At 45.0% G+C, this 27936-nt stretch overlaps 1 pseudogene; it reads left to right on the forward strand.

The window, feature by feature from the left end:
• Positions 1-573: 573 nt before the first annotated feature.
• On the forward strand, positions 574-27577 carry LOC121273622 (annotated as a pseudogene).
• Positions 27578-27936: the final 359 nt, after the last annotated feature.

Genomic DNA, 27936 nt, shown 5'->3' on the forward strand with positions numbered 1-27936 from the left:
TGGTTGTAACCCCAATTGATCGTACTATCCTCCTCCTGCATTTCCTCAGTTCTCCTCCCCTGAGGGTACTGACTCCCGGGTTCAGTTTCACACTCACCTATTGCCCTCCTCAATCTGTCACCCAGGTGTCTAAATCTTTACACCTGAAGTTAGCAAATTGTTTTGCTAAGGGGGCGTCACAATTAAATCTAGTGACTATCCCCATGTACTTTGTGTCAGGGCGGGGTCACTGCACCCCCCACCCCCACTTTCCATCCCAGTCCCAGGACTTTGGAGTCTGGGCTCCAGATGAGTAGCAGAAGCCGAAACTCCCACAATCTCCCGCTCTATCTGCCGCGCGGGCGGGCGGCCCGGGACTGCGCATGTCCAAGGGAGAGGCGGGGAACCAGAACAAGACCCGCACTCTGATTGGTTGGATGAGCAGCGCTCTTCCTGTCCTGCAGATTTTCCTATTGGCTACTGTGGCAAGCCATCGTGTCCCTCATTGTCAGCATACGGGGGACTGACCAATGGGAAGAATTGGAGGACAGGAAGGCCTCTGGTCCTCCAGCCATTCAGAGCGCGGGCTTTGTGTGAATGAAGATTGAGCTTAACACAGACTAAAACTTCCTCCTGTGTCCAACATCTGTGAGTAAAACACTTTCTTTCCCCCCCTTTTAACTTTCCTGTCATTACGACACAGAAAGAGTCCACTCAGAAACTCAAGTCTGACTCTCTGTAGAGCAATCCAGTCAGTCTCATTACCCCTCTTCATCCCCATTCCCCTGCAAGTTTATTTGTTTGTTTCCTTCAAGTTTATTTCCTTTATGTGACGAGACACTTGTGTTTTAAAATCATTGATCAGCTCCACTTCCACCATCCTCATAGGTAGCGAGTTCCAGTTGATGACCACTCGCTGCCTAAATAAAGTTCTTCTTCACATCCTTGATATATCTCTAATCAAGTAATACAGTACTGTATATAGCACACATTATTCATCTACCAAATATATATAAAGTGCTGTGCATGGATCTGTCGATTGGCATGATTTGACACCCTCAGTAGAATTGGGAGGGTATATATTAGGTACAGCAGAGTGAGAATGAAGGGAATAGGTGTGGGATGGAAATTTACAGCTTTTGGGGAACGAAAGGGGAAAGAATGTTCCATAGAAACTGGAATGGTCTGTTCTGAATTTCTATCCTGTACTGACAGTGATTACTTTTGTAAACTCCTGTTACAGGATGTCAGGAGAGGATTTGAAAACAGAAACATCAAACCAAACGACACATCACGCTCTGACAGAGTCACTCAATTCATTGGGACATGAATATCATTGGCCTTTGAATCTAGAAGGAGAAATGTTTGTTTGTTCTGTCTGCTTGAAGAGATTTTAAACATCGGTGTGACCATAAAAGCACGGAGACAGAGACACACCTGAGTGAGAGTGTTCCAGTGCACTGACTGTGGAAAGAGCTTTTAACCATTTACACATCCTGAATAAATATTGCACCATTCATAGCGGGGAAGGACTGTATATGTGGTTTGTGTATGAACAAGGCTTCAACTGATGGTAGAACCTGGAGAGTTACAAGGACACCCGCATCATGGAGAAACCATGGAAATGTGGGGAGTGTGGGAAGGGGTTCCGTGCCCCCTGTGAACTGGAAACTCATCGACGCATTCACAGTGGGGAGAGACCATTCACCTGCTCTGTATGTGGGAAGGGGTTCAATGGTTCATCCCAGCTGCTGGCACATCAGCGGGTTCACACGGGGGAGAGGCCATTCACCTGCTCCGAATGTGGGAACGGATTCACTCAGTCATGCAATCTGCTGACCCATCAGCGAGTTCACACTGGGGAGAGGCCCTACACCTGCTCTGAGTGTGGGAAGGGATTCAGTGATTCATCCACACTGCGGGCACACCAGCGAGTTCACACTGGGGAGAGGCCATTCTCCTGCTCTGAGTGTGGGAAGGGATTCAGTCGGTTCTGCAACCTGCAGACACACAAGCGAGTTCACACTGGGGAGAGGCCATTTACCTGCTCTGAGTGTGAGAAGGAATTTAGTCAGCTATCCACCCTGCAAGAACACCGGCGAATTCACACCGGGGAGAGGCCGTTCATCTGCTCTGAGTGTGGGAAGGGATTCATTCAGTCATCCCATCTGCTGACACACCAGCGAGTTCACACCAGGGAGAGACCGTTCACCTGCTCTGAGTGTGGGAAGAGATTCAGTGATTCATCCAACCTGCTGAAACATCAGCGAGTTCACACTGGGGAGAGGCCATTTATCTGCTCTGAATGTGGGAAGGGATTCATTAAGTTATCCAACCTGCTGCTACACCAACGAGTTCACACTGGGGAGAGGCCATTCATCTGCTCAGAGTGTGGAAAGGGATTCACTGATTCAGCCATCCTGCTGATACACCAACGGGTTCACACCGGGGAGAGGCCATTCACCTGCTCTGAGTGTGGGAAGGGGTTCACTCAGTCATCCCACCTGCAGACACATCAACGAGTTCACACTGGGGAAAGGCCATTCACTTGCTCTCAGTGTTTGATGGCATTCACTCGGTTATCCAGTCTGCAGTCACACCAGCGACTTCACACCGGGGAGAGGCCGTTCACCTGCTCTCAGTGTGGGAAGGGATTCACTCGGTTATCCAGTGCTCAGAAACACCAGCGAGTTCACAAGTGATTCCAGGGGTTGGATTCTGCTGTTATTGCTGCTGTTAATCACATCCAGGACTGAACCATATTCATTCTGACACTTGGTGAAGTGGGAGGGTTGGAGAGTTAATTTCTGCTGGACTGGCTGGTCTCACGATTTTGCTCCCAGTGGGCTGATGCTGTTTGCGCCTTTAGCGAAAATCTAATTTCATATTTCACATGGATCACAGAATCAAAGGATATTTGAAGCTAAAATACATTTTGTTTGCATTTCTGTTTGGAACCTCCCAACTGCCATGGAGGTGGGCTGTGGTGGTTTGAAGGTTCTTTTGTTTAATTTATCTGGGTGTTTCTCACAGAAGGTAGTTGTGTAGTTTGCAGCTCACTTGGAATTGGTGAAGAGAGAGAAGGCTGGAGGGTTTACTTAGCTTGGAGCTCAAGGAAGAAACCTACAGTGGTCCTCACAGTGAAAGGAAGTTACCCTCACGACAGAAAGGAGCCAGCTTGAACAGTTAGCTTGGAAAGAGTTGAGAATGAGATGTCAGAACAGCTGGAGGGAAAAATCAGGCCAGGAGGGCCATGAAACTTAATCTTGAGCTGAGGAATCCACAGTCGTGAAGTCTTAAAGAAATTTTGACAGGTTGATTATCCAAAAGCCAAAGGAAAGATGCCTAGGAAATCTTGTACCTCAGAGAAGGTGGAACACTGGGCAGAAGCCAAAGTGAATTCCAGAGGGCTTTGGCATGTCCATTGGTCGGAAAAGTGAATAACCTTCAAGGTCTTGTAACATATCAGAGAACTCTAGGGTGGAGCTAAAGAGCGGAACGCAGTTTCCCCGCTGCTGGAATTGTTACAAGTGGGATGGAAAAGATCTGTTGATTCCGGTGAGAATTTTTGGTTCTGTGGTGGGCAGGACCGGAAAATCCCGCCCGTACTGTTGTTAATAGTGCTTAATTTTTAATGTTTTTTTACATCCAGTTAAGTTTGTGAAATGATGTGCTGCAGTTCCTTCAGTTCATTATTGTGGGTTCGAATTTATCTTTAAACATTAATGGCCCCCATCACGATCATAACAAAATTGGGGCTCCTCTAAGATTTTGAATCCACCGACTGATATTGGTGTACTAGGCTTTGCAAAAATTTGGGCCAACCAGATTTCACGGTGAACTTTAATGTATTTATTGAGAAGCAGAATGGCTTTGTTAATTGCTAATATGTCTTGAGGGAGAAGTTTTGTCCCTGGGCCTTTTGCAACAATTGATGCAGGTAATAAAGCAGAAATAGTTGAGGCAATAGCACAGCATTTGGAATTTGTAAAAGGAAAGCCTCATCCAGCTAACATTCCAGTTGTGTTGCCTAGAATTCAGATGAAACAACCTGAATGAGAATTCCAAAGGGATAGAGAAAAGCAAAAACTCAAACTTGAAAGCCAGGAAAATGAAAAAGAAATGGAATTGTGGAACTTTGAATGAGAATGCCAAAGAGAAAACTAGAAGGGGAAGAAAGAGATCAAAAAAAGAGACAGAGAGCTTCTAAGAGAGAAAAGAATTAAAAGTATAAAACAGGACCTAATAGTTTAGACAAGGAGTCAAGGTCCACTTCAAGTTTTGATTTTGCTTTATTTGCCTCATGCCTAATTTCACTGAGGATGGAATTGGGAGATATTTCATTTCATTTGATAGAGTTGCTTCAAAGTTAAGGTTTCCAAAAGAGACATGTACTCTTATTTTGCAAAGTGTATTGACGGGAAAAAAAAGGATGTTTATTCAAGTCTTTCAGAAGAACATTCTGCAGATTATGAGATGATTAAATCTGTGGTAATTAATGCATAGGAGCTTGTTGTCAAAGTTTATCAATTAAAAGTTCAGTCTTTGAGGAAAAGGTAGATGCAATCATTCCTAGAATTTACGAGGGAAATTGAAATGTTGTTTGACAGGTGGTTTCGAGCAGTGGAAATTGAACAGAGTTTGAAAAATGTGAGGGAAGTGGTATCAATGGAAGAATTTAAAAACAGCGTTCTTTTAACTATTAGGACACACCTGGAGGACTGCAGGATTTTTTTTATAAAAGGAAAGCTGCTGTTTTAGCTGGTAGCAATGATTTGACTCAGACACCAAGGTGACAGCAAACTATTGGTTGCAAACCCATACAGGAGCAGGAGAGTTAAATCGCATGACAATGAATGGGACTCTATTTAGAGTGAAAGAGATAGCAGAAATGAAACAAAAGATTCTCCCCACAGTGGTCAAAAAGATAGTGCAGAAGATGCAAGTGAATCAAAAGGACCAATATGTTTTCATTGACATTGGGTTGGACATTTAAAAGCTAATTGTTGGAGATTAAAAGTAAACCTGTGGTTTTGGCAAATGAAGGTGTACCAAAGAGGGAAGCTTGTGAGAAATCAATACCTTCTAATGTATTTACCATGGGTGACAATAGCGACATGAGAGATTGTGAAGGATTTATATTTGAAGGGGAAGTCAACAAATTTTTGTCCGTGAAAGAGCCTGAAAAGATTGTTATCCTGAGAGATACTGGTTTAGCTCAGAGCTGATTGTTAGTAAAAAAATTAAGACCTTTGTTCAAAATGTTCAGTGAATAAAAATGTATTAATACAGGGTATTGGATGGGAAGTGTGTGTCTATCCCCATTATTTAGAGTGAATTGAAATTGTGATCTGGTAAAGGAGTCTGTTAATGTTGGTGTTGTTTCCAAATTAATTACACAGATTTTATATTGGGAAATGATATAGCGAGCAGTATAGTGTTTCCACAATCTGGACCGGTGTGCACAGTTCAGATGTTATCCCTTGAGTGAAAGCTCCCTCGCCTATTTGTAATCCAGCTGGGCAAAGGACTGATTCAAGTAAAAATACAGATGTATCCACCCCAGTAATGGACAGTACAGAGGCAGCAAATGTGTCTGCAGAAACTCAAATTAAAAATTCTCAACAGAAAGGACTAAGACCTCAAAGTGACCCTGAGGTTTAATAACACCTAACATTGAATTAAGTGTGCCTGCCAGTGCAGAAACAGTACAGGATACAACAGCAGGAATTCAGACAAAGGAACTGTTCACAAAAGACCATTTAAAACCTCAAAATGATGTGGTTTGTGAATTGCGTGGAAGACTCAGTGTTAGAAGGAAAAATAAAATTCCAAAATGGAGAAGCTGTCGACATCACCCACAAAGAGTTAAATAAAATTAACCCTGAACAGGATGAGGAAAAACTGAAAGATTACAAATTGTTTAAAGATCAGACCAAACAAGAACATCAAACGTTTCTGCTTGAACATAAAAAGCATCTGAGTGATATTCTCAAAGTGGCCAAGGAAGATTTTGACCAACATAAGAATGAGTTATTGGTCTTGTGGAGGCTGCAGCTCACTTGGAGTTTGTGTGAGGGGAAAAGAGGCTGGAAGATTTGCCGAGCTTGAAGCTGGAGGAAGAAATCTCCAGTGGTCCCCATGGTGAAAGGCTTGAGGCAGAAAGCAGTCAGTTTGAACAGTGAGCTTGGACAGAGCTGTGAAGAAGCTGTGGGAGCCAACAGGGAAAAAGCAGTCGGTCTGATCAAAGTCAGCTCAAGAAGGCAGTGGAATCCTCACAGAGAGAAAGCTCTGGAAGTCTGAGTGCCAGACTGGGAAACTGCGGAAAGTAAATTCCAGAGGGCTGTGGCATACCTTTGGGTTGTTCCCTAAGGAAAGTGAATGAACCTTAAGTATTTTTTAAGGTAAGGGAACTCTTGGGGAGGGAGTAAAAGAAAAACTGGATTCATAGCATATGCAGATATAAACTATAGTGTAAAGATAAGTGCTTAATTTGTTTAATTTTTATTTGGATCACAAACAATAAAGTTTGTATTTGTTTATAAATATGAAATTTTGTGGCCTAGTTCTTTCAGTTAATTACTGGATGTTGAGATTTCTCTCTTAAGCACTAACAGTCCTGGCCGGGATGTTAACATTCTAGTTTGGTGCCTGGCAAGGAAAGTGACCAGAAACGGTCAGTGAGAATCTCCACAGAGAGCGAGGCAGCAGCAGCCAGTCAGGCTCAGGAAGAGGTGAACAGATAATGGGTGTATTCAAGTTACTGAATGGGGGCAGCGTGGCCTCTTTGTTCTTGTTTGTCATGGGGAGCAGCTCAGAACCAAAGACTCTTTCTGTTCTTTAATGTGATGTGGGCGTCGCTGGCTAGGCCAGCAATTATTGTACGTCCCTAATTACCCTTAAGAAGGTGGTTTGAGCCATTTCTTGAACCACAGCAGTCCAAGTGTTGTAGGGACACCCACAGTGTGGTTAGGGAGGAAATTCCAGGATTTTGAGCCAGCGACAGTGAATGAACGGGGATGTATTTCCAAGTCAGGATGGTGAGTAGCTCGCAGGGGAACTTGCAGGTGGTGGTGTTCCCATGCATCTGCTGCCCTAGTCCTCCTAGGTGGTAGAGGTCGTGGGTTTGGAAGGTGCTGTCTAAGGAGCCTTGGGGAGTTGTTGCAGTGCATCTTGTGGATGGGACACACTGGCTGCTACTGTGTGTGGGTGCTGGATGGGACACCAATCTAGCAGGGCTGCTTTATTATGATTCACTATGTGGGAGAGACCCCATCAATCCTGACACATTCTCCAAAGGCAGTTAGCCAATCGGAAATGCCACTTATATTGCAGAATGTTTTCATATTTAAATCAGCAAACATCGACAGAAATAGATAATGAGTCAGTAAGTGTAGAAAATATAGATTGTGGAACTCACAAGATGCACCGCTCCACGCTTGTAATAAATCAGATCCCAGATATGGTGACCCTGTGAAACCCTCCGAGATCCCAGAGGCCAGTTTGAAATCTGATATCCTACAGAGTTGACAATGGATTTTCCACAATTCTCAGCTTATTAATGATGTAGCAGCTGCTCCTGCTTCTTGGGTGCGAGGAATAGACGAGCAAGATGCAAGAGTAGCAGCGTGTTGTGTGAGCAGGGCGGGGGACAGGTTTGCAGCCCATTCCCTGTGGAGCAAGTACTTGGTCATGGTTTTGCTTCACATGAAAGCTGCAGATAAAATGCAAGTGCAACCTAAGTCTGGACTCTGACACCGGAGGGAAGCAGAATTAGTCCTGAAAAGCAGCACCAGAGACGACTGAAGGGTGACCTAATGGAAGTCTTTAAGATTATGAAGGGGTTCAATAATCCAATAGGGATTTCATGAGAAACGTCTTTGCCCAGCGAACGGTGAGAATGTGGAATTCACTACCACAGCAAGTGGTTGAGGTGAAAAACATTAATATATTTAAGGGGAAGCTAGATACATACACAAGGGAGAAAGGAATAGAAGGATATGCTGATGGGGAGATGAAGAGAGGTGGGTGGAGGCTCATGTGGAGCATAAATACTGACAGAGACCAATTGAACCAACTGGCCTGGCCCTGTGCTGTAGACTCAATGGAACAGAGACCAAGGAATTTATTTTAGATCTACATGCAGTGGTAGGAAAAGCATTATTTACTATACAGGGTAAAATGTACTTGATCAGCTTTTGTGGATCGTTTCAATGGAAATGTGCACTCCCAGGCTCAAAGAGCATCAGCCCACTGGAAGCATAGTCGTGAGACCAGCCAGTCTAGCAGAAACCCTCCGACCCTCCCACTTCACTAACTGTCAGAATGAGCATAGTTGAGTCCTGGATGGGATTAACAACAGCAATAACAGCAGAATCCAACTCCTGTAATCACTTGTGAACTCGCTGGTGTCTCAGCAGGTTGGATGAATCATTGAATCCCTTCCCAAACTCTGAGCAGGTGAATGGCCTCTACCTGGTGTGAACTTGCTGGTGTCTCAGCAGGGTGGATGGATCTCTGAATTTTTTCCCACAATCAGAGCACGTGAACGGCCTCTCCCCAGTGTGAACTTGCTGGTGTATCTGCAATTTGGACAACCGAATGAATCCTTTCCTACACTCAGAGCAGGTGAATGGCCTCTTGGTGTGAACTCGCTGGTGTTCCCGCAGGTCGGATGATCTTCGAAATCTCTGTGCAGTGAGAGCAGCTGAACGGTCTCTCCTCAGTGTGAAAACGCTGGTGGGGCATCAGTTCCTGAGAGCTTTTGAAGCTACTCGCACAGTCAGATCATTTAAAGGGTCTCTCATTGGTGTGAGTGACATGGTGTGTCAGCAGGCTGGAAGACCAAGTGAATCCTTTCCCACACACGGTGCAGGTGAATGGCCTCTCCCCACTGTGAACTCGCTGGTGTGACAGCAGGCTGCATGATTCACTGAATCCCTTCCCACACTCAGAGCAGGTGAACGGCCTTTCCCCGGTGTGAGCTCGTTGGTGTGTCCACAGGGTGGATGAATGTTTAAATCCCTTCCCACACTCAAAGCAGGTGAATGGTCTCTCTCAGGTGTGAACCCGCTGGTGTCTCATCAGTTGGGTTGAATGAGTGAATCCCTTCCCACACTCAGAGCAGATGAACGGCCTCACCCCGGTGTGACTGCGTGAATGAATTTCCAGCTTTGATGGGGATATGAATCCTTTCCCACAGTCCCTACATTTCTACGCTCTTTCCATGGTGCAGGTGTCCTCGTGTCTTTCCAGGTTCAGTAATTAACTGAGGGGTCCACACACACAACACGTGTACACTCTCCTGCGCTGTGAACGATGCGATGTTTCTTCAGGCTGTGTAACTGGTGACATCTGTTTCCACACAGTGCACTGGAAACACTCACTCGGGTGTGTGTGTCTCGGTGCTTTAACAGTCACACTGATGTTTAAAACCCGTTGAAGCAGACAGAACAGACAAACGTTTCTCCTTCTAGATTCAAAGGTAAACAATATTCGGGTCTTGATGAATTAAGCGAAAGGGGAAACATTGATTTCCTCACAGATGTTGCCCAGAGGAGGAAGTTTTAGTCTGAAGCTCATTGTCCAACTTCCGCATTGTGACGTCCACAATGGAACCCTGCCTGAATCAGCCAATAGGAATCACTCTGCTCCGCGGTGACGTACTCGGGTTCCAGTCTGCAGGCCAGGCGCGCGGACACGGGATCCCCACCCCCACCCCCCCCCCCTTCCTCGAGCCAAAGTTTCCAGGCAACCGGCTGACGTCTCCGGCCAGAGCGAGAAGCCGCTCGGAGAACAAGGGAGAAGAGAAGCTGCGCATGTGCGGGGAGTGAGCCCGCTCCCTCTCGTTATGCTGAGGGACTGACCAATGGGAAGGATTCGAGGACCGGAAGGACTCTGGTCTTCCAGCCAATCAGAGTGCGGGCTTTGTGCGAATGAAGATTGAGCTTCACACAGACTAAAACATCCTCCTGTGTCCAACATCTGTGAGTAAAACATTTTCTTTTCTCCCCCTTTCCATTTCTTTTCTCATTCTGGGGGGAAATTGTTGACTTGCAGGAGCTGAAGGGAAAGGAAGTGAATCCAGGGAGGGTGAAGAATCTGGAAAGGTTGGCCCAGGTCTCTCTCTCTCTCTCTTAAAGACATTGGCATCCTTTGCTCCCTCAGCTTGACATATTTATTTGTCAGACTAAAAGGATGGTCTCTTTCCTAATGTTCCCAATTAAAGGGGTGGTTTCCCCAGGAGACGGCTGACATTTAAGGGGACAGTAAATTAATATAGGACAGAGATATCTGATGATGAAGATGATCTGATGAAGAGTCATACGGACTCGAAATGTTAACTCTGTCTTCCTCTCCACAGATGCTGTCAGACCTGCTGAGTTTTCCCAGCTATTTTGTTTTTGTTTCACATTTCCACCATCTGCAGTTTTTTGCTTTTATCTTAGGACAGAGATATGTCTGGTGTTGTTATATGGTCAATATTAAGTATATTGTTTATGGTTCTGTAATAAAGTTAATTTATTATTTCTAGTTTTGTAATATAGTACTGTTGGCACATTATATAGTTCCAGTCAAAGAGGCACAGACGGAGTCCATTCAGCAACACAAGTCCATGCCGACTTTCTGTGGAGCAATCCAAACTGTCCCAATCCCGCTCTCCATCCCCGTTCCCCTGCAAGTTTATTTCCTTCAGGTGATCAACCAATTTTATTTTGAAATTATTGATTGTTTCCACTTGCACCAGCCTCAGGGGCAGCAAGTTCCAGGACATAACCACCTGCTGCCGAAATACTGTTCTTCCTCATATCCCACCTATATCTCTTTTCAAATAATCCTGTACTGTATATTACACTTAGCCCATTATTATAGGCACAGACATATATTTAAGACTAGCAGCCTGGGTGATGATTTTCAATGCTGCAAAGATTAGTGGTGGGCCAGAAGTTTGGAAAAATCTTAGACACCAGCAAAGCATCATAAACAAACAAAGAGACAGAACTGGAATATGACTGACAACTAGCACGAAAGATAAATATAGATGGTAAAATCTTCTTGAAGTACATAAGAGGGAAATAATAGTGAAAGTGAGCCTTGATCCCTTAGAGGATGAAACTGGGAAATTAAGAGCGGGAAAGGTGGGAATGGCAGAGGCTTTGAACAAGTATTTTGTATCTATCTGTACAGTGGAAGACACAAAGAGCATCCCAAGAATAGTAGAAAAGCAGGGACAAAAGAAGAAGGAACTTAAAACAATCACGATCTCTAGAGCAAAAATCTCAGAAAAACTAATGGGACTAATGGCTGACAGGTCTCCGGGACCTGATGGCCTGTTTCCCCAGGTCTTAAGGGAAGTGTCTGCAGAGATAGTGGATACATTGTTTGTCGGCTTCAAAAATTCCCGAGATTCTGGAACGGTCCCAGCGGATTGGAAAACCACAAATGTAACACAACCATTCGAGAAAGCAGAGAGACAAAAAGCAGGAAATATAGGCCAGTCAGTCTAACATCTGTCACTGGGGAACCGATAGATGCCACATATTTGGATTTTCAAAAGGCATTCGCTAAGGGGCCACAAAAAAGGTTACTGCACAAGATTAGAGATCATGGTGTTGGGGTGATATATCAGCACGGATAGAGGATTGGCAAACTAACAGGAAACTGAGAGTCGGGGTAAATGGGTCACTTTGAGGTTAGCAACATGTAAGTAGCGGAGTCCAGCAGGGATCAGTACTGGGCCCTCAACTATTTACAATCCATATTAATGACTTGGATGAAGATAACTGACTGTATTGTAGCCAAAATTGCTGATGATACGACGATTGGTAGGAAAGCAAGTTGTGAGGAGGATCGAAAGAGTCTGCAAAGGGATAGTGATAGGTGGAGTGAGTGGGAGCAAAATTGGCAGATGGAGTATAATGTGTGAAATGTGAGATTGTTCATTTTAGCAGGAAGAATACAAAAGTAGAATATTAGAGTCATAGAGTTATACTGCACAGAAACAGGCCCTTTGGCCCATTGTGTCAATGCCGGCTATCAAGCCCCTATCTACTTTGTTCCCATTTTCCAGCATTTCGCCCGTAGCCCTGTATGCTATGGCATTTCAAGTACTCATCTAAATACTTTTTAAATGTTGTGAAGGATTCCTGCCTCTACCACCCCCTCAGCCAGTGTGTTCCAGGTTCCAACCACCCTCTGGGTGAAAAACATTTTCCTCAAATCCCCTCTCAACCTCCTGCCCCTTGTCTTAAATCTAAGCCACCTGGTTATTGTCACCTCCACTAAAGGGAATCATTTCTTCCTATCTCCTCTACCTCTGCCCCTCATAATTTTGTATACCTCTATCAGGTGCCCACCCCACTGTCAGCCTTCACTGCTCTAAGGAAATCAACCCTAGCCTATCCAGTCTCTCTTCATAGCTGAAATGCTCCAGCCCAGGCAACATCCTGGTGAATCTCCTCTGCACCCTCTCCAGAGCAATTACATCCTCCTTACAGTGTGGCGACCAGAACTGCACACAATACTCCAGCTATGGCTTAACTAGCATTTTACACAGCTTCAGCATAACCTCCCTGCTCTGATATTCTATGCCTCAGCTAATAAAGGCAAGTATCTCATATGCCTTCTTAACCACCTGATCCACCTGTGCTGCTGCCTTCAGGGATCTATGAACATGTAACAAAGGTACCTCTGATCCTCTGTACTTTCTAGGGTCCTATCATTCATTGTGTATTCCCTTACCGTGTTAGTCCTCCCAAAATGCATCACCTCACACTTCTCAGGATTAAATTCTATTTGCCATTACTCTACCCATCTTACTAGCCCAACTATATCGTCCTGTAATCTCAGGCTTTCCTCCTCACTATTTACGACACCACCAATTTTCATGTTTTATGTGAACTTACTGATCATACCTCCTATATTCACATCTAAATCATGAATGTACACTCCTGCCACCAAGCCAATTTTGTATCCAATTTGCCAACTTACCCTGGACCAATTCATGTGGGACCTTGTTAAAAGCCTTACTGAAGTCCATGTAGACTACATCAACTGCACTACCCTCATCTACACAACCAGTCACCTCCTTGAAAAATTCAAATTAGTTAGACATGGTCTCCCCCGACAAAGCCTTGCTGACTATCCCTGATTAATCCCTGCCTCTCCAAGTGGAGATTAATCCTGTCCCTTGGAATGTTTTCCAAAAGTTTCCCTACCACTGATATTTGACTCACTGGCCTGTAATTACCTGGTTTATCCCTACTATCCTTCTTGACTAATGGTATATTATTTAAATGGAGAGAGGCTGCAGAATGCTGCAGTGCAGAGGGATCTGGGTGTCCTTGTACATGCATCAAAAAAAAGTCAGTATGTAGGTACAGCAAGTAATGAGGAAGGCAATTGGAATGTCAGCCTTTATTGCAAGGGGGATGGAGTATAAAAGTCGGGAAGTCTTGCTGCAGCTGTACAGGGTATTAGTGAGACCACATCTTGAGTACTATGCACAGTTCTGGGCTCCTTCCTTAAGGAGGGATAAACTTGCATTGGAAGCAGTTCAGAGAAGGTTCACTTGGTTAATTCCTGGGATGAAGGGGTTGTCTTATGAGGAAACATTGAGCAGGTTGGGCCTATACAAATTGGAGTTGAGAAGAATGAGAGGTGATCTTATTGAAACATATCGGATTCTGAGGCAGCTTGATAGGGTAGATGCTGGGAGGATGTTTCCGCTCATGGGGGAGTTTAGAAATAGGGACACAGTTTAAAAATAAGGTGCCTCTCATTTAAAATGGAGATGAGGAGGAATATCTTCTCTCAGAGAGCTGTTAGTCTTTGGAATACTCTTCCACAGAGAGCAGTGGAGGCTGGGTCATTGAATATATTCAAGGCTGAGTTGGACAGAGTTTTGATTGACGAGAGAGCCAAGGGTTATGGGGAACAGGCAGGAAAATGGAGTTAAAGACACAGCCAGATGAGCCATGATCTTGTTGAACCAAGCCTACTTCAATTGGGTGAGCAGGCTCGATGGGCTGCATGGCCTCCTCCTGCTCCTATTTCTTATGATTCCTGTATCCTGGACAGGAAGCGATGAGCGTGGATCTGTCGAGCAATATGAATGGTCATCTTCAGGAGAATTGGGAGGGTGTATATTAGGTTCAGCAGAGTGAGAATGGAGGGAGGGTGTGTGGGATGGAGATTTACAGCTTTTGGGGAGCGAGAGAGGAAATAATGTGCCACAGAAACTAGAATTGTCTCTTCTGAATTTCCATCCTGTACTGACAGTGATGACTTTTGTAAACTCCTTTTACAGGATGTTAGAAGGGGAGGATTTACAGACAGAAATTTGAAACCAGATGTCAAGATCTGACAGAGTCACTCGATTCATTGGGCCCTGAATATGATCAGCGTTTGAATTTAGAACTAGAAACGTTTGCCTGTTGTGGCTGCTTCAAAAGGTTTTAAGCATCAGGGTGACTGGAAAAGCACCGAGACCCACACACCCGAGTGAGAGTGTTCCAGTGCACTGACTGTGGAAAGAGCTTCAACCAGTTACACAGCCTGAAAAAACATCACACCGCTCACAAGCGGGAGAGACCATTCACATATTCTGTGTGAGGACGAGGCTTCAACTGATATTCGAGGAGAGACACAAGGACACCTGCACCATGGAGAAACCGTGGAAATGTGGGGACTGTGGGAAGGGATTTCGGGCCCCGTCTGATCTGGAGATTCATCGGCGCAGTCACACCGGGGAGAGGCCATTCACCTGCTCCATGTGTGGGATAGGATTCAGCAGGTCATCCATCCTGCAGACACACCAGCGAGTTCACACTGGGGAGAGGCCGTTCACCTGCTCCGAGTGTGGAAAGGGATTCACTCACTCATGGAACCTCTTGACACACCAGCGAGTTCACACCGGGGAGAGGCCGTTCACCTGCTCCGAGTGTGGGAAGGGATTCACTCGGTTCTCCAGCCTGCAGACACACCAGCGAGTTCACACTGGGGAGAGGCTGTTCTCTTGCTCGGAGTGTGGGAAGGGATTCACTGACTCATCCAACCTGTGGAAGCACCAGCGAGTTCACACTGGAGAGAAGCCGTTCACCTGCTCCAAGTGTGGGAAGGGATTCTGTGATTCATCACATTTGCTGATACACCAGCGAGTTCACACCGGGGAGAAACCATTCCCCTGCTCTGAGTGTGGGAAGGGATTCACTCAGTTCTCAAACCTGCTGACTCACCGGCGACTTCACACTGGAGAAAGGCCCTTCACCTGCTCTGAGTGTGGGAAGGGATTCACTCAATTAATATGCCTGCAGAAACATCAGCGAGTTCACAAGTGATTTCTGGGGCTGGATTCTGCTGTTATTGCTGATGTTAATGTCATCCAGGACTGAACCATGTTCATTCTGACACTTGGTGAAGTGGGAGGGTCGGAGGGTTTCTTTCTGCAGGATTGACCGCTCTCATGACTTTGTTTCCAGTGGCTGATGCTCTTTTAAACTTGTAGTGAAAATCTTTTTTCATATTTCACATGGATCACAGAATGAGAGGGTGTTTTGAAGGTAGAATATATTTAGTTAGCGTTTCTGTTTGGAACCTCCCAAAGCATGCCATGTTGCCTTGGGGATGGGCTGTGGGGGGTCGAAGGTTCTTTTGTTTCATTTATCTGGATGTTTCTCACAGTGGAAGTTGCAGATTGGTCTTGTGTAATTTGAGGCTCACTTGGAGCTGGTGAGGAGAGATTTGTCTGGCTGCGGCCATAGGGAGAAATCTCCAGTGGTGCCTACGGTGAAAGGCAGTTAGTCTTGTGGCAGAAAGCAGTCAGCATGAACAGTGAGCTTGGACAGAGTTGTGAAGAAGCTGTGGGAGCCGAGTGGGAAAAAGCAGTCAGTCTGTCCAAGGTCAGCTCAACAAGGCAGTGGAATCCTCACAGAGAGAAGATTGATCGGAATATTTATTTATTTAGTTTATGGTGTGTTATTGTTAAATATATAATTAAAAATATTTCAATGCACCGGTCATCTTAAAGCAGATGCTATTGGCAGGGGCAAAGGGAAGAGAAAATACTTTAAAAATTAAAATGTTAAAATGTGCAGTAATGGTGTTGCTGATTTGTAACAAACTCTTTTCAAGGTTACATTTTTAAACTTTGGACTGAGTTGAAAGACTGTTTTCAGAATGGACTCTGAGGGTCACCTGACTTTCTCCTTGTGGATACTGGCTGGAACCACTTCCCAAGAGACAAAGACATTCTCTGACATATCTACAAAAATAGACGTTTGAAATTCAATGAGCATTTCTACAAGTGTCAATAAGATCCATCGACTTGATGGTTTCCCTTTAAGGACAATGGAGGCCCAGACTTGAAAGGCATTTGGGAATTCAGAGCTGGAATGGAATCACCACTCGTCTCACTGGGAACCTGGTTCGGGGTTTTGACACAGCGGCCATCCTGGCTTGCCTGCCATCAAGAATAGAAAAGGCAGAGCAAGCTGCCGAGACACAGATCCATCGTGATACAGCTTCAGAGCAGCAGAGAGGAAGCTGCTTCTCAACAGGGGGAGAGAGAGAGAGAGAAAGACAGACAGAGAAAGGGATCCAGAAACAGCCAAAGGCTCTGCTGCCAGTAACTGGGCAGTTTGAAAGTGCTGCACCTGGACAACCAGAAACAAGAAACCTTCTCCCTGTGAACCCAACTCCATCTACTAAGCTGACCTCTGGCCATTCGACAGTGGAAGGCATCACAGCGGTGGAGGCAATCCCACAACCTCAAACCCTTCCCATCAGACAACGTAACAGCTCGACTTGAACAATCTCAGGCCTGCAACAAACAACAGAGACTAAACTGATTCCATTTTTATAAGTATTGTTTTATCTTCATCTGTAATTAATCTTTGTGCGTGTATATGTGTGTGTGTGGCTGTGTGTGTATGTATGTAAGTAACTTCCAGAGAAGCAGTGTGAAATAAACTAACCCTTTCTTTGAAGTCAAAACGTTTTGCTGCTGCGTGATTTTACATTGACTCACTCGCTGCAAGGGTGAAATGTCCACATTCACAGACACAAACATTGTTCACAGGAAACTGGGGACACACCTTTTAAGGCACCTGTGAGACTGAAATTTTATTTTCCTTTAGTTTCCAGCCTCCACCATTAGACAAGCATTCTCTGTTACCAGGTTATAATCCTGACAGCCTGATGGTGAAGGAAGAAACTGGGGCCAATCTTTACTTGGTATAGATTTATTCACTGAGTGAAACATTTACAGGTGTATACCTCCTGACTCGACTCCACTCCATGTCAGTAAGGGTCTCTTTACATGTGCTCCATCCAATAAATGCCCTCAACCTGAAAATACTTAACATCAATTGATTGTAACTCTTTCGAGTCTTCTTTTAAGAAGATGTAACTCTTTCGAGTTCAGTTGATTGTATTTACACCCACAGTCAGAGCATCTAAAACGTCTCCAATTGGTGGCACTGCACTTGTGCCTCAGCAGGTTGGGTGAATACCTGAATCCTTTTCCACACTCGGAGCAGGTGAATGGCCTCTCCATGATGTGAACTCACTGGTGTGCCAGCCGGTGGGATGATGTTCTCAATCTCTTTGCACAGTGAGAGCAGCTGGACAGTCTCCCCTCAATATGAATGCGCTGGTGGAACATCAGTTCTGCAGTGTTTTTAAAGCCGCTCCCACAGTCAGAGCAATTAGGGGTCTCATTGTGTCAACTGGGGATCACACCAATCACGATATTAACAATACAGACAATTTGCTCACCTTTCCTGTCAAAGATAACAAATCCTGCTAAAAGATGCAGGGGTGGTTGGTGAAGAGTATACGAGGCTCATAGAGGAGATTAGAGCAAAGTGTGAAATGTGTAAAAAGTATGGGAGGATGCTGTCACATCCTATTGTAAACCTTTCCATTCACGTGACTTTAACCAGGTAGTTGCCATGGATCTAAAGGGATGGGACAAAGACAGAAATATTTTCATTCTACACTTTATAGATATGGTAACCGATTTAGTCTTTCTCCAATAATACATGGCAAGGACAAAAGAGAGATTACAGACCAAGTCATGGGGAAATGGATAGGGACTGGACCTGGGTCATCAGCTAAGTTTCTGACTGATAATGGAGGGGAAATTTGCTAATGATGAGTATAGAGACGTGTGTGAAAACATGAACATTATGGTCATGAACACCGCAGCTGAAAGTCCTTTCAGCAATGGACTCTGTGAAAGGAATCACGTGGTGATCGATGAAATGCTGCAGAAAATCTTAGCTAATCAGCCAAACTGCAAGTTGACAACTGCACTGGCTTGGACGATTCATGGAAAGAATTCACTTCAGATAGTTGGAGGGTATAGTCCTTATCAGTTGGTCTGTGGGAGAAATCTCAAATTAGCCTCTTTGCTGGGCAATAGCCCTCCTGCTTTAGAAGGGACTTTAGTTAGTTCCATTGCTCATCATCAATTATCAGATTGTTTCACGAAAAGAAGTGCTCAAACTAAGAAATTGTTAGGGATCCTTGAAGAGGGATGTCTTACAATGTAATAATGCTTTGTACAAAAGAAGGAAAACCATATTTTTTCCTCTTTGATTTGTTTTGAAATATTGCTTGTGCATATTGTTACAATCCCAGTCTGGACAGTTAACCTTTAAAGAGAAATTCGAACACACAGTGATTAAATGAAAGAATTGTGTAACAAGATTCCACGTTTTTAAACAAAAACAAACTTTACTGTAGATATAAAACAAAACAATATTAAAAACCAGCACTGTGAACTTAACACTATAGTTTATGCAATGAACCCATTTCTACTTTTTAACTTCCCTGCAAGAGTTCCCTTATACTTAACGATATCTTGAAGGTTCATTCACTTCTGTTCCTGGGAACATCCCAAAAGTTTGTTAAAGGTGTGCCCATTCAGACCTAGTTTTATTTCATTCCTTTCCAGCAATGTCGACAGCTTCTTCATTCTGGACTTTCATCTTTATTCGAGCTTTTTGAATCTTCCACGTCGCTCACAAACTCCTTCATTCCGATCATTTTGGGGTTTTAAATGTTTCTTTTTGTGAACTGTCCATTTGCCTGAACTCCTGCTGCTCCTATATCTTGTTCTGCCTCAGCACTGGCAGCTACATGTAATTCAGTGTTAGGGGTCATTAACCCTTCAGGGTTACTTTGAGGTCTTAGTCCCTCCTGTGGTGGACTTTTATCTTGAAATGCTTCAGGCACTTTTCCTGACTCTGCAGGTGGATACATCAGTATCTTTACTTGTATCAGTTTGTTGCTTAACTGGGTCACCAATAAGAAAGGGCTTTTTTACTCACAGGAACATCTTCTAAACTGTGAACACAGTCCCAGAAAGTGGAAAAACAATATCACCTGCTAAATCATTCCCCAATATAAGACATACATCAGTAATCAGGAATTTAGAAACAACACCAACAATAACAGAGCCTTTTACTAAATCATAGTTTAAATTCACCCTACACAATGGGATAGTCACACACTTCCCATCAATACCCCGTACCAATACATTTTTATTCAGTGAACATTTTGAAGAAAAATCCAATTTTTTAGCACTGAGCTAAACCACTAGCTCTCAGGATAACAATCTTTCGAGGCTGTTTATTGGGACAGAGATGGAGTGACTTCCCCTTCAAATAGAAATCCTTCATAATCCCTCATGTCTCTATACCCATGGTAAATACATTAGAAGATATTGATTTCTCACAAGCTTCCCTCTTTGGTACAACCTCCTCTGGAGAAACACCAGCCACTTTCACCAATGCCACTGGTTTACTTTTTAATGTCCAATGATCTGCATTTAAATGTCCAACTCTATGACAGTGGAAACATATCGATCTTTTTGACAGTTCTATCATCTACACTGTTTTTTTACCGCCCTGGGAGGCATCTGTTTTTTTGTTCATTTCTACTATTTTTTCCACAATAGTTAGAGTCCTGTTCATTCTCACACGATCGACCTTTCCACTGGATGTGAATAGCAACAGAATCCAACTGCTGTGATCACTTGTGAACTTGCTGGTGTCTGAGCAGGTTGGATGACCGAGTGAATCCCTTCCCACATTCAGAGCAGGTGAACGGCCTCTCTCCGGAATGAACTTGCTGGTGTGTCAGCAGATGGGATAGCTGACTGAACACCTTCCCACACTCAGAGCAGGTGAACGGCCTCTCCCCCGTGTGAACTCGCTGGTGCTTCTGGAGGGTGGAAGAATTATTGAATCCCTTCCCACACTCAGAGCAGGTGAATGGTCTCTCCCTGGTATGAACTCGCTGGTGTGTCAGCAGGTTGAATGAGTGCATGAATCTCTTCCCACACTCAGAGCAGGTGAACGGCCTCTCCCCGGTGTGAACTCGCTGGTGTTTCCAGAGGGTGGAAGAATTACTGAATCCCTTCCCACACACAGAACAGATGAACGGCCTCTCCCCGGTATGAACCCGCTGGTGTGTCATTAGGTTGGATGAATCACTGAATCCTTTCCCACACTCTGAGCACGTGAAAGGCCTCTCCCCAGAGTGAAGTCGCTGGTGTGTCTGCAGACTGAACAACCGACTAAATCCCTTCCCACACTCAAAACAAACGAACGGCCTCTCCCCAGTGTGAATGCGTCGATGAATTTCCAGCGCAGATGGAGATTTGAATCCCTTCCCACAGTCCCCACATTTCCACCGTTTCTCCATGTTGCATGTGACCTTCTGTCTCTTCAGGTTCGCTAATCAGCTGAAGCCTCATCCAAACACTGAACATATGTTCAGTCCCTCTCCGCTGCGAATGGTGTGATTTTTTTCAGGCTGTGTAACTGGGAAAAGCTCTTTCCACAGTCAGGGCACTGGAACACTCTCACTCGGTGCTTTTCCAGTCACACTGATTTTTAAAATCGATGAAATAGGTTCCCAGGAATCACATGACTCTGTCAGATCTTGACATGACGTTTGGCTTGAGATTTTTGTCTGAACATCCTCCCCCTCTAATGTCCTGTAAAAGGAATTAACAAAAGCCATTTGTGTCAGTGCAGGATAGAAATTCAAAACAGACAATCCTAGTTTCTGTGAACATTCTTTCCTCCATCATTCCCCAAAAGCTGTAAATCTCCATCCCACACACTCTCCCTCCATTCTCATTCTGCTAATTGACAGAGATATGCTTACTGCTTCTACACATAGATTTAGTGGACTCAAAATACCAGTCTGTATTACTTGAGTACAGATACCTCAGGGTGTGAGGATGAACTTTATTTAGACAGTGATTGTTCATGACCTGGACCTCACTGCCTATTACGGTGCTGGAAATGGAGACAATCCATGATTTCAAAATGAAATTGGATGGGCATTTGGAGGAAATCAACTTACGGGCAAATGGGGAGACGGGGGGAATCGAACTGACTGGATGGTAGAGTTGGCATGGACTCCTTCTGTGCTCTAATGACTCTCTGACTGTTCATATATAAGGCAGCTACAGTAATATATTACAAGACTAGAAATGAGAATACATGAAGTTTTAATGACCATAAATAATACATCAACTCTGTACCCTGTAACCACAGCAGACATATCTCTGTCCTATGTTAATTTACTGTCCCCTTAAATGTCAGCCATTTCCTGGGGAAACCACCCCTTTAATTGTGAACATTTGGAAAGAGACCATCCTTTTAGCCAGACAAATAAATGTGTCAAACTGAGGGAGCAAAGGGTGTCAATGTCTTTAAGAGAGAGAGAGTGAGAGACCTGGGCCAACTTTTCCAGACTCTGCACCCTCCCTGGATTCACTTCCTTTCCCTTCAGTTCCTGCATGTGAACAATTCCCCCCCAGAATGAGAAAAGAAATGGAAAGGGGGAGAAAAGAAAGTGTTTTACTCACAGATGTTGGACACAGGAGGAAGTTTTAGTCTGAAGCTCAATCTGCATTCACACAAAGCCCGCGCTCTGATTGGCTAGAGGATCAGAATCCTTCCGGTGCTCCAATCTTCTCCATTGGTCAACCCCTCAGCATGACGGGAAGTGGGCGTGGGCTCTCCTCCGCACATGCGCAGCCGACCCTCTTCCTCTGCACAGTCCCGGGCCGCCCGCCAGCGCGGCGGAAAGAGCGGTTTCCCCAGCGTGGGGGATTGTGGGAGCTGCGGCCGCCATTACTCATCCGGAACCCAGCCTCCAAACTCCTGGGACTGGGATGGAAATGAGGATGGTATTCGGGGTGGGGATGGCGCAGTGACCCCAATCCTGGCACAAAGTGCATGTGGGTAGTCACTGGATTTGATTGTGACGCCCCCTTAGCAAAACAATTTGTTAAGTTTAGGTGTAAAGATAGGACTCTGAAATAACAAACAATAGAGTCCAATTCGCAAACCCACTTTTAATCCTTAAATTAGCATTACTACATCTCAAATGAGGCTTTTTGACATTGGACCATTGATCATTGTTACTCGGCTAATTTTATTGGATTTAACCATTTCCATACATTGCTCCACAGAGCAGAACAATTGGACCATGGCTGCGTCCAGAGAGATCTACAGGAAGACTGTTGCCTGTAATCGGCCATGCAAGGCTTTGTTCAATGTTTAAATGTACAGTGGAGTGGAGACATTGTTATATCGGTCGCTCAGAGCTGAACAGAAACCCATCTCTTTAAATACAGATACAGGGAAGAGGCTGAAATGAAATCTGTCCCTTTTAACCTGCACAAAAGCAAGACGCTCAGATTCACAGGCTGCAGAAGGAGTCCATTCGGCCCATCAGACCCCTGCCTTCTTTTTGAAAGGACTTGTTGATCCATCCAACTGCTCTGCTTGCAAATTCTTCCCTTTCAAGTATTCATGCTTTGGAAAGATACTATTGAATCTGCTTTCAGACAGATCAGAACAAGTTAGCGTGTCAAAAAATTAAATTTCCTCTCCTCCTCTGGCTCCTTTGCCAATTATCTGAGAGGGACTCACTTTCTGTTAAAGGGCCTGCCAACCTCTCTCACCCACTTTCCCTGAAATATAGAAACCTAATCATGGAAAGTCCAGAAAAATCAAATATTTTTACTGATAAATGTTTATTAATGAAACAGAACATGATTAAAAAATGTGAAAGACAACCAGAGTAAAAAGATGTGCACAATGTTCTGGACACAAATGGTTTCTCTTTAATTCATCTGTCCCCAGTTCGCTGCCCTCTTTGTGGAACACCTCCGCTCAGTCCATAAGCATGACCCTGACCTTCCAGTTGCTGCCATTATAATTCACCATCTTGCTCTCATGCTCACATTTCTGTCCTTGGCCTGCTGCAATGTTCCCGAAAAGCCCAACACAAGCTGGATAACATCCTCCAATGAGGCACTTTACAGCCTTCTGGACTCAACATTGAGTTCAACAACTTCAGGCTGTCAAACCTATCCTCCATTTTGATTCCTTTTTTTTTGCCAAGTGCCAGTCTGCATCTTGTTTTCATGATTTTTACTTTCAGACAGAGCTGTCCTTTATTCTGCCATTAATAGTTACACTGGGCCTATGCTTTGTTACTTTACTACAACCATTACCCTTCCCTTTGCCTTTTGTTCCATTACATTTTTGTTATTTAATCTCGCCCGCCCGCTAACCAATCCCTGATTTTGTATTTTGTTCCACTGGACCCTCCCCCTTTCTCAACAGCCAGTCCAGCAGAAAGAAAGCCCCCAACCCTCCCACTTCACCAAGTGTAAGAATGGTTCAGTCCTGGATGTGGTTAACAGCAGCTATAGCAGCAGAATCCAACCCCTGTAATCACTTGTGAACTCGCTGGTGTGTTAACAGGGTGGATGAATCATTGAATGCATTCCCACACTCAGAGCATGTGAATGGTCACTTCCCGATCTGAACTCGCTGGTGTCTCTGCAAGTGGGATGAATTACTGAATCCATTTCCACATATAGAACAAGTGAATGGCCTTTCCCCAGTGTGAACTCGCTGGTGTGTCTGCAGGTGGGATAACTGAGTGAATCCCTTCATACACTCAGAGCAGGTGAACGGCCTCTCTGCAGTGTGAACTCGCTGGTGTGTCAGCAGGTTGGATGACTGAGTGAATCCCTTCCCACAAAGGGAGCAGGTGAACGGCCTCTCCCCAGTGTGAACTTGCTGGTGTGACTGCAGGTGGAATAATTGAATGAATCCCTTCCCACTTACAGAGCAGATGAACGGCCTCTCCCCGGTGTGAATGCGCCGATGAATTTCCAGCTTCAATGGGGTTTTGAATCCCTTCCCACAGTCCCCACATTTCCACGGTTTCTCCATGGTGCGCGTGTCCTTGTGTCTCTCCAGGTCTGACGGTCAGTTGAAGCCTTGTCCTCACATGGAACATGTATAAATTCTCAAAACAAAAACAGAATTACCTGGAAAAACTCAGCAGGTCTGGCAGCATCGGTGGAGAAGAAAAGAGTTGACGTTTCGAGTCCTCATGTATAAAGTCTCTCCTCACTGTGAATCGTGATGTTTTTTCAGGCTGTGTAACTGGTTGAAGCTTTCCACACTCAGTGCACTGGAAACACTCTCACTCGGGTGTGTGGGTCTCGGGCCTTTTCCAGTCCCCCTGACGTTTGGAAACTTTTGAATCAGACAGAACACAGAAACATGTCACCTTCCACATTCCGGCAGCCGGTTGCCTGGAAACCTTGGCTCCAGGTTGGGGAGGGGGCACAATGCGCGGGGGCGGGACTCCTGTGTCCGCGCGCCTGGCCTGCAGACTGGAACCCGGGGACATCACCGCGGAGCAGAGTGATTCCTATTGGCTGATTCAAGCAGGGTTCCATTGTGGACGTCACAATGCTGTGAGGGACGTTCCCAGCACCCAGTGTCCCATTGGGAGCAATACCACTGGTTACAGAGAGAAAATACTGCGGATTGGACAACAGCTCAGCGCGGCTGCCGGTCAAAGTCTACCCCACTTGGGCCCTGGTTCCGCTTCCTCATTGTCTTCGTGCGGTGGATTGACCAACGGGAAAGACTGGACTACCGGAAGGACTTTTCTGCTCCAGCCAATCAGCGCTTCTCCCATTGTCTGAATGCGGAAGTTTGGCAATGAGCTTGTTCACTTGCTGATCCTCTCTCTGAATGAGGGTTGAGCTTCACACAGACTAAAACTTCCTCCTGTGTCCAGCACCTGTGAGTAAAACACTTTATCTTTTCTCCTCCTTTCCATTTCTTTTCTCATTCTGGGGGGAAATTGTTGACTTGCAGGAACTGAAGGGAAAGGAAGTGAATCCAGGGAGGGTGCAGACTCTGGAAAGGTTGGCCCAGGTCTCTCTCTCTCTCTTAAAGACATTGGCATCCTTTGCTCCCTAAGCTTGACACATTTATTTGTCTGGCTAAAAGGATGGTCTCTTTCCTAATGTTCATAATGAAAGAGGTGGTTTCCACAGGAGATGGCTGACATTGAAGGGGACAGTAAATTAACATAGGACAGAGATATGTCTGGTGTTATTATATTGTACATATTAGATATATTATTTATGGTTCTGTAATAAAGTATATTTTTTATTACAATACTGTAGCGTTGCTATATATTTCCAATCACAGAGTCATTACAGCACAGAAGGAGCCTATTCGGCAACTCGAGTCCATGCCCGACTCTCTGTAGAGCAATCCATTCAGTCCCATTCCCCCCATATACCCCCTTACCCTGCAAGTTTATTTCCTTCAAGTTCCCATCCCATTTCATGTTGAAATCACTGATCATTTTTGCTTGCACCATTTTCATGTGCAGCGAATCGAATTCATGACACTGCCTAAGTAAAGTTCTTTCTCACATCCTCCTTGTATTTTGAATCAAGTAATACCGGACTGTAGATTACGCACATATTAAGACCGATAATTTATAACTAAAAATAAACATTAATGTGGCTGTCAGCATGAAGATTTTCAGGTCTCTGTTTCCTGGACAGGAAGTGGTGAGCATGGACCTGTCGACCAGCATGAAATGGTGCCTTCAGGAGAATTAGAAGGGCATATATTAAGTACAGCAGAGCGAGAATGGAGGGACAATGTGTGGGACGGAGATTTACAGATTTTGGGGAACAAGAGAGGAAAGAATGTTCCATAGAAACTAGAATTGTCTGTTCTGAGTTTCTATCCTGTGTTGACAGTGATGGCTTTTGTAAATTTCTTTTACAGGATATTAGAAGAGCAGGACTTACAGACAGAAATCTCAAACCAAACATCGCCTCATGATCTGACAAAGTCACTCAATTCTTTGGACCTGAATATCATAAGCTTTAAACATGGGAGAAATGTTTGTAAGTTCTATCCACTTCAGAAGATTTTAAGCATTAGTGTGACTGATCGTCGAACCTGGAGAGACACAAGGACACCCACACCATGGAGAAACGGTGGAAATGTGGGGACTGTGGGAAGGGATTCCGCTTTCCGTCTGAGCTGAAGATTCATCGATACACACATACTGGAGAGAAGCCATTCACCTGCTCTGAGTGTGGGAAGGGATTTGCTCTGTCATCCCACCTGCTGAGACACCAGCAAGTTCACACTGGGGAGAGGCCATTCACCTGCTCTGAATGTGGGAAGGGATTCACTCACTCATGGGATTTGCAGACACACCAGCGGGTTCATTCTGGGGAAAGGCCATTCACCTGCTCTGCGTGTGGTAAGGATTCACTCAGTCAGCCCACCTGCTGAGACACAAGCGACTTCACACCGGGAAGAGGCCGTTCACCTGCTCTGAGTGTGGGAAGGGACTCAGTCGGCTAGGCAGCCTGCAGACACACCAGCGGGTTCACACTGGGGAGAGGCCATTCACCTGCTCTGTGTGTGGGAAGGGATTCACTCAGTCATCCCATCTAGTAGCACACCAGGTAGTTCACACCGAGGAGAGGCCATTCAGCTGCTCTGAGTGTGGGAAGGGATTCACTCAGTCTGCGCATCTAGTGACACACCAGGTAGTTCACACCAGGGAGAGGCCATTCACCTGCACTGAATGTGGTAGGGGATTCACTCAGCATGTGCACCTAGTGGCACACCAGGTAGTTCACACCAGGGAGAGGCCATTCACCTGCTCCGAGTGTGGGAAGGGATTCGCTCTGTCATCCCACCTAGTGGCACACCAGGCAGTTCACACCAGGGAGAGGCCATTCATCTGCTCTGTGTGTGGGAAAGGATTCACTCAGTTATCCCACCTGCTGACACACCAACAAGTTCACATTGGAAAAGATCATTCACCCGCTCTCGATGTTGCAAGAATTCACTCGGTCATCCCATCTGCAAACACACCAGCGAGTTCACACTGGAGAGAGGCCCTTCATTTTCTCCGTGTGTGGGAGGGTATTCGCTCTTTCATCCTACCTGCTGACACATCAACAGATTCACACCGGGGAGAGGCTGTTCACCAGCTCTGAGTGTGAAAAGGGATTCACTCGGTTTACCAGCCTGCTCGGGCTATGGGTGTTAATTGTGTCAATTGAGGTAAAATATATACAGGTGGAGGGCACTTATTGGATGGTTACTTGAGCACATAAAGAGAGGCAACTACTGCCTCACAGCGGGGTGCAGTCAGGAGGCTTATACCTGTAATGTTTCACTCTGTGAATAAATCCATCCAAAGTAAAGACTGGCTCCAGTTTCTTGCTTCACCATCAGGCTGTCAGGATTATAACATGGTAACAGAGAATACTTGTCTAATAGTGGAGGGTGGAAACTAAAGGAAAATAACATTTCAGACAGAAGCTGACAATTCGAGTAGCTTTTGTGAGAAATGGCAGAAAACAAGTGGAAATTGTCGGGGAATTGCTCTGAAGAAGGGCCATACGGACTCGAAATGTTAACTCTGTTTCTCTCTCCACAGATGCTGCTAGACTTGCTGAGTTTTTCCAGCCGTTTCTGTTTTTGTGTCAGATTTCCAGCATCTGCAGTAATTTGCTTTTATATTATGGAAATTGTCAGGGTCTGATTACCCGCCGATGTTCTC

The sequence above is a fragment of the Carcharodon carcharias genome (genome assembly GCF_017639515.1).
Source record: "Carcharodon carcharias isolate sCarCar2 chromosome 27 unlocalized genomic scaffold, sCarCar2.pri SUPER_27_unloc_1, whole genome shotgun sequence".
NCBI lineage: Eukaryota > Metazoa > Chordata > Chondrichthyes > Lamniformes > Lamnidae > Carcharodon > Carcharodon carcharias.